Raw genomic sequence first — 8,779 nt, 5'->3', positions numbered from 1 at the left:
AACACGCGTACGTGCAACGTTTACACTCTGGTACTGGTTGGGAAGAGTTTGGGGTAATAATAAAAGCCAATGTAGACATTCTTGATGAAATCATAGTTTATATTTCCAAATTTCAATTATTACTTAAACTACTCATATGTTACACTAATATTTTAAAACGCATGTGTATGTAAATTCAGACCGTAATTTACCACCTGGGGCATGATTGTGTTCCTATAGACCAATTCATTGTTATTGTTTTGATTCCGAATTTTCGCGCATGCCGTTGTATTTCTTGCAGAAGGACTTCAAAAATTACAAAAAACAATAAAGCATCCCATTATATAATTATAATTATCAATTGTATGAGTATCAATGTGCGGGAACAAAAACTGTCACATGACCACAAATGCGAACGACCACGGCTATTTTTCGGATAAAACGTCAATCGAAGGTATGTTTTCTTACGTTTTCTCCGTTTTAGCAGAACACATGTTACAATGCCTTGGTGCACCGTACTCAGTGCGAATTCTACTTTTCATTGATGTATTGCTCATATTTTTAGGTATAATACTTTTTGAGAACATTCAATGACAAATATCGAACTTGACGATGTAGACGACCACACATTTTTACTAATACCTGTGTTTGTTGTTAAAGCGATTACAAATGAAGGTTTTATTACTGTCATTATGCGTATTTATTTCAAATACGACCAAATATAAGTCTCAATATTAATATTTTATTATTTAGAACGACCGACGACATTTGTTTTGAAATTGGCGAACGACCACACCCGAGTTATAGGCGAACGACCACACACTGTATTCTTGACACATGTATGCATGCAATAAAATGTATATTTCAGATGGATCGCTCAGACCCACATATATGCCGCTATTGTGGCAACGTACTTAAAAGCAAGTCGTCTCTGCGCCAGCATGAGATTAGTCACACAGGGACTGGGAAGGGATATACATGCTGCGATAAAGTGTTCTTCAGCAAGGCGAATCTGAACAGGCACAGGTACAATAATTGTGTTAATCATATATTGAATTATGTTTGTCAGAAAGTGTAATTAATACAAAAATATGCTGTTAATTTCTTCTTTTTAATTTCTATTTAACCCTGATGAAATTTTACAAATAAGAGGTACAAAATCGACACAGCAAAGATGGGTGCTTAACCTATCAAAACTATTGTATTTCATAACTAGTGTATCATGTCACATGCAAAAAGTCTTACTTGCTTATGTTTGTAATGGGATCAACATGGGCTTAATAAACAGCTTGAAGTACTGATAGTTTAAGGCCCAGTCTCACTAACACATTTTGCGATGCCGGTAGAGCCCCGATGCGTGATCCGGGGTCTACCGGTATGAACCGGGGCTCCACCAGGAATGTCCGGGATGAACCGGGTACAACCGGGGCTCCACCGGCAAACTATAAAAATGTTTAATACCTCCGGGATGAACCGGGAGTCACCGGGCCGTACCGGAAACAACCGGCGCGGCACCGGGAACAACCGGGGCAGCACCGTAGCTCCACCGGCACGAACCGGGGTTTATCTGAGATACTTTTGACCCCGGCAGAACTACGGCAACGTCCCGGTCTGACGCCGGTATAGCCCCGATGAATGCCGGCAGAGTCCCGGTGTAGCTACGTTTCACCAATTAATGCCGGTAGAGCTACGGTTCGTGCCGGTGGAGCCCCGGTTGTAGCCGGTTAATCACGGCAGAGTTACGGTTATTGCCTCCAGCATGAACCGGGAGTCACCGGGACGTACCGGGAACAACCGGCGCGGCACCGGGAACAACCGGGGCAGCACCGTATCTCCACCGGCATCTGCATATTTATGCATGAATCTGCATGTGTATATGCATGTGTATGTATGTATCTGCATATTAAGGCATGTATCTGCATGTTTATGTATGTATCTGCGTGTGTATGTATATGCACGTGTATGTAAGTATCTGCATGTGTATGCGTGTATCTGCATGTGTATGTATGTATCTGCATATTTATGCATGAATCTGCATGTGTATGTATGTATCTGTAAGTGTATGTATGTATCTGCATGTGTATGTATGTATCTGCATGTGTATGTATGTATCTGCATATTTATTGCTGTATCTGCATGTGTATGTATGTATCTGCATGTGTATGCATGTATCTGCATGTATATGTATGTATCTGCATGTGTATGTATGTATCTGCATGTGTATGTATGTATCTGCATGTGTATGTATGTATCTGCATGTGTTTGCATGTATCTGCATGTGTATGTATGTATCTGCATGTGTATGTATGTATCTGCATGTGTATGTATGTATCTGCATGTGCATGTATGTATCTACATCTGTATGTATGTTTCTGCATATTTATGCATGAATCTGCATGTGTATATGAATGTGTATGTATGTATCTGCATGTGTATGTATGTATATTTGTGTGTGTGTGTGTGCGTGCGTGCGCGTGTGTGCGCGTGTGTGCGCGCGCGCTTGCGTGCATTCGTACGAGTGTTTAATAATTAAGTGTGGTCGTTCGCATAAATTTATATACAAAGTGTGGTCGTTCGCAAATGGTTTTCAAGTGTGGTCGTTCGCACATTTATTTTCCCTTTATAATTATACTTAAGACAATGTTTATAACCTTTTTAAACCATTTAGATTTCGAAACTGTTCTGTTGGTCTTATTAGTACAGTTAAACATTGACAACTTGGTCTTTTAAAAGAGAAACGGACACAGAAACAAGATGTGTGGTCGTCTACATCGTCAAGTTCGATATTTGTCATTGAATGTTCTCAAAAAGTATTATACCTAAAAATATGAGCAATACATCAATGAAAAGTAGAATTCGCACTGAGTACGGTGCACCAAGGCATTGTAACATGTGTTCTGCTAAAACGGAGAAAACGTAAGAAAACATACCTTCGATTGACGTTTTATCCGAAAAATAGCCGTGGTCGTTCGCATTTGTGGTCATGTGACAGTTTTTGTTCCCGCACATTGGAGTATGAAAGTGTGGTAAAAAAAATGAGTGAAAGAAAAGGGGTGCATTAAAATCTGACATACCGGTACAACAAAGCCCTATTAAAAGCGAAGTGCATGACAGTATTTAAATGTTATGATCATTTTCTTTTAAATTGGATGATTTGTTTTTAAGGTGAATAACACTATAGATGAATCGTAACATACAACTGAAAAACACAACTTCACATGATGCAAATTAACCTGTGAATTCATGTATATTGAAATTCCTTTCCAAGTGTATATGAGTGACAAATATCTTACATTTTTTACAAGTGTATATGAGTGACAAATATCTTACATTTTATAATATATATCTACATTGTTTTTTATTTTTCGTAAATATTATTTACCCCGGTAGTCATACGTAATTTCTTGTTTTCATGATGTCGTTTGTGCATGGCCGTAACATTCAATCAGGGTGGTGCGGTGGTCGAGTGGTAACACTCTGGTCTACCATTCCAGCGGTCCCCGGTTCAAATCCCGGCCGGGGCACTGGAAATTTCAGAAATGCTTCAAGTGTTTCCCACCCAACTAGAGATGTACTGGTATAAAACCCAGGTAATTCTCGCGTGTATCGGTGCTATACACCGAGCACGTAAAAGAACCAAGGTATCTATTCGCAAAGAGCTAGGGTATCGCACCCGGATTCCTTGTATCACAATACTGTCTCTTCTGCTTGCTGTCTCTTCAGCAAAACCAAAGGACCCCATTGGAAATAAGTGCTTGCACTTTCATGGGTTATCCTTGACCGCAAGGTCTAAATAATACATACATACAATCTTCAAACGGAATGACGTAGTTTTCATTAACCGGTACCCGCTAAATACGTTTAATGATTATATGTACATTTACCATTTATTAAATACGTTTTGTAATAAATTACCGGCAAACAGGCTAGTATCTTCAAAGCGTATATTTTCTGTTAATATATACTGGACAAATTATTTTATATTTTTTTTACGATATGTAGCATATCTAATTGAACAGTTGAACTTTGGCGGTATATTACTCAACCCCAAATAACTGCTCAATACTACTAGAAAGAGAAGACATGGTGGTACCATCAAGTGTGTTTAATGACCAGACTTTCATATACCACCTGTGGTCAGGGACCTATTGTTTGTATAGGTCCCTGCTGTAGTTTATGACCCTTTGCTGTTAGTTAAGTAGGGACAATATCTGATCAAAACGAGATAATCGGCTTGTGCCGAACAAAGGGGGCAATTAAACACCGGAATACAAAGGCTAACACGATTTTAAGATTGATGCAAACAATCAAATCAAACCAATTAAATTAAATTAATTTAATGTGTGAAAGTGTTAGTTTTCCTAGACAGACAGACAATACTTTTTTTAGTAATTTCCTTTTTACTCCCATCGTCAACATAATATATTTTGTATATAACAATAAAAATACATATATGTTGCTTTAAGGTAGGTGAAACTATGTCACAAAGTATATTTACATTTTTTTTTTAGGGTAGGTGTACCCATTGAGCATAAAAAGCGCACAACGAATATACAATATATGTAATTTATTTTGTAAAGTCGCGATTAATTCCTTTTGTTAAATTATATTATTTAAAGGACACAAGATAATCTATTTATGGTGTTGTTTTTTTTCCGGTTTGCCTGTTTGCATTTAAAAATAAAATATTTTGCCAATAATACTACCGAGTTTATAATGTGTGCATTGATGTAATCAGCTATGGTCAGATTACAGAATGATATAATTGTAAAATTTAGTTCAATGTTTTGGAAGACTTTTTTTAGTTGACTTGCACAATGTACCTCGTCAACATCACAGTCATGTGGTTGATATTGATACGCGCCAGAAAACATATTTCAACAAACACGAGTATGAATAAATGAAATGTATATTGGGGTACATAAGATGAACAATGGGTAAATTACGTTATACGATTTAACAAATTTGATCTGATACTCAAAGATTCCTTAACACATAAACAAAGTGTTATTAGTTCAAACCCTGTTCTTTAGTTGCAGCAATTGTACATACTTAATAACAGATGGATTATGGATTATCATAGTGGTAGGTTAATATATGCTGTGTGCATGGAATCGATCTATTTATTGTTTGTTTTTATTCTTATTTGTTTGAGTACAGTACAACAACTTTTGGGATGTTTAAATCTAAAATCTAAAAATGATCGTATACATGTCAAAATATATTAAATAATGTATTTAATATAGATGTAGAGCGTGACAATAAATATCGTGCTCGATATCTCCCCTTTGATCGTGTCTTTCTTTTGCCTACCAGAGTAGCACGGATAAAGATACGCAGGTGCGCGTGACATCACGCGTGAATTGGTCTATACTGAAAGCATACAACGAATAACAATTAAATTAGAAAGAAGACTGTTCACTGAATCACTTGAAAAATTCAGAGCAATTTGGAGTGCCCAAATTACATTAAAATGTTTGTTTTGTTATTCTGAGCAAATAGTATGCTGTGCAAATATGCCGAATTGTCGTCTGAAATGGCTACCGGTGACTATGATCGCACGAATGATATTGTAACATATTTAGATGTTATTATTATTATTATTATTATTATTATTATTATTATTATTATTATTATTATTATTATTATTATTATTGTTGTTATTGTTATTATTATTATTATTATTATTATTATTATTATTATTATTATTATTATTATTATTATTATTATTATTATTATTATTATAGCGCCCTTTTCATGCAAGAGTGCACGTTCAAGGGCGCTTTACATAAGAACATTTGACGTATCGCAGATACGAATACATTTTGCAACACTGTTTCAAAAGAAATCGATAAAAACTACTCAATTATACTATAAAACTATTCTATTATACCTATACTATAAGTACTACGTAAAAACATGCTCAATAACCATAGATTAGAAAGGTCAACAAGAACACTATACAACTATCCTATGTGTATAGCTATACGACAATTAATGAAACAATACGATCTAAAAATTAAACTAAAAGTACTACGTTAAGAAAACACACAAAAAACAAACATGCACAGTAATCATAGATTAGAAAGATCAGCAAGACAAAACAGAGACAAGGGTAACGTCAGGATACCATTACCACGAGTCAACAAACCACAAAGGAAAAATTATGCTTCCTTTAAAAGGGTTAATTCAAGTTAATGCTGATTGAGACTAGGGCAACGTCAGGAGACCATTACCACGAGTCACAAACCCCCAAAGGAATAATTATGCTTCCTTTAAAAGGGTTATTTCAGTTGATGCTGATTGATATTTTATATAATGAATTGAATAAACCACAGGTTATATTGCATAATATTGGATGAAGAGGTGAGTTTTCAGTGCCTTTTTGACGGAATTCAGTGTTGAAGAACCTCGAATGTTTGATGGAAGTGAGTTCCAGAGTTTGGGAGCAGCGTACATGAAACTTCGCTCCCCGTATGATACGGATTGGATCTTCGTTGGAATCACTAATGAAGTCGCATCGTTCTTTGATCTTAAGTTTCGCCTTGGTTCGTAGACTAGCTTCAAGTAGGTTTTTCAGATATACAGGCGATTGTCCATTTAAGGCTTTGAACGCATTGGTAAGAATTTTGAAGTGGTTTCTTTTTTCTACTGGGACCCAGTGTAATTCTTTTAGGATCGATGTTATATGACTATAGCGGGATGTTCTTGTGATAACACGCGCCGCAGTGTTTTGAACATTTTGTAGTTTCTTGATAGCTGATGTTTGTGTTCCATACAGCAGTGCATTGCAATAGTCTAGCCGAGATGTGACAAGTGAATTGACCAAGGATTTTGTGGCATTTGGTGTAAGATATTGCATGATGTGACCTATTGCCTAATCTGACCGAAACATGATATACTTCTAGCATTAATATGGTGTTCCATGTTCATTCTTGAATCAAACCAAGCACCGAGATTTCGAACGTATTGCGATGGTTTAATTGTCGAGTCCCCTGTATACTTAAACAGTTAACCCATCTACGTACTTGGCGTTGTTTTGACTTGAAAATACTATGACCTCGGTTTTAAATAATAATAATACAGTTCGCATACGTATAGATCATTCCATTGGAGACAAAGGGAATGGTAAATAAATACTGTTTTGTTACTTTGGTCAATATGATTCAAAATTCTATAACAAGTCTGTAGTCGTTTGATTAACAAAGAATTCAGAAGTTGATGAGATGACTGCTGTGAGAAAGCATGGTAACCGTTTCTTAATCGAAATAGCAATAATAGAATGATAAACCGAAAAACCACGCAGCCTTCATGCAAGCATTTCAGCCCCGTAGATAATGTTCCATATATGCCAGAAACATTAACAATAAACACAATCATGGAATTTTCCCCTCTGAAGAAACCTTTTTGTTTTGTTAAATCTCTAAATGTGTTTTCCGTAAATTGTGATTAGGTAGGCGTGTAAGTAAAATCTGTTTCTAATGTATTTTATTCTTCTGCACCTTTCTTTTTACTTTGACCATCACGATGGATCGATCCAATCCACTATTTAGGGGTAAGGTTCTGTTGCACAAGACGCGTGCACTGAACCAGCATGGAATCCAGAAACATTAGACAAGTAGGACTAAACATTCTGGTATGGTTTAAATTCCATTTTATCGAATGTCGATTATTAAAGTTTGAATTAGGTTAAACTACTGCTTATTTGCTTTGATTGGTAAATGGCCAACCAGTTTGCAACTGGAAACAAGAGCAATAAATAAACTTATTTTTCGCCCCTTATCTGATCACAGTTTAACTGAATTATTTATAAAAGTTTCATTTTCAGCGTCTGACTAAATTAACACACATACTTAGATGATCTAAGCAACGAATCATATCAAAATATTCATGTTGCACTTGACTCGAAAGATTGCATAACAGTCGTTTATCGTATAAGATATTAAATAAATACAAATACAACTCTGCTTTAAGAAATTTTTACACGGCCCAGTAATTATATTATTTAAACATTTTGCACATCACAAACAACTATGTTTAAATTAATCTGATCAAGTTAATGTTTTTGCATTTTGGTTTTGTGTGAAACATGTATGCTTGATCGTCTAAACGAAAAAGAAAGAAAGACGGGGGTGTGTTCACCGAAGATTGTTTTTTTTAAGTGCGATTTTTGTTAAAGGAGATAAATGTACAAGGAACACTTTAACAATTTGTTTCTAAAAGATATAATTTGCAGTTTAAATAATATACAAGAAAACAATATGGTTAAAATGCAAGTACCAAAGCCTGTATGTAATTTATCAGACATAAATTAATATCTTTATAACCCACATGTCCATAACTGAATTTGAAAATTTGAGAAACATATTTATTTTAGTTGACTTATTCCTTATTTTCCGAGATCTGCTATATATTTTATTTAATTTTATTTATTTTGATTTTAGAAACATCTCGTACATTTTATTGATATGCATATAGATGCCGATAAAATGTTAAAATGTATAAAATATATTAAAAAAGGAGCAACATGTGTGATTTTTCTCATGTAACGTCATCTCGACAGGAGCAAATTTTAACACCAAGGGAAATAGCATTACAACATGCCGGACACTCTTATATTATGCGGTGAAAGGTCTCCAAATTTAAAAATATATATCTTAATGATAGTAAATTATGATCAGAATAAAACAGTAGTGTGATTTTGACCGTTTGAACTCCACTACCTTAATACAATTTCCATTGATGTTTTATAGAACAATAACGGACACATAAAATAATGCTAAATTAGACAAAGCTGAAA

Source organism: Dreissena polymorpha, chromosome 8 (assembly GCF_020536995.1).
Source record: "Dreissena polymorpha isolate Duluth1 chromosome 8, UMN_Dpol_1.0, whole genome shotgun sequence".
NCBI lineage: Eukaryota > Metazoa > Mollusca > Bivalvia > Myida > Dreissenidae > Dreissena > Dreissena polymorpha.
This window is presented reverse-complemented; position numbering follows the sequence as displayed.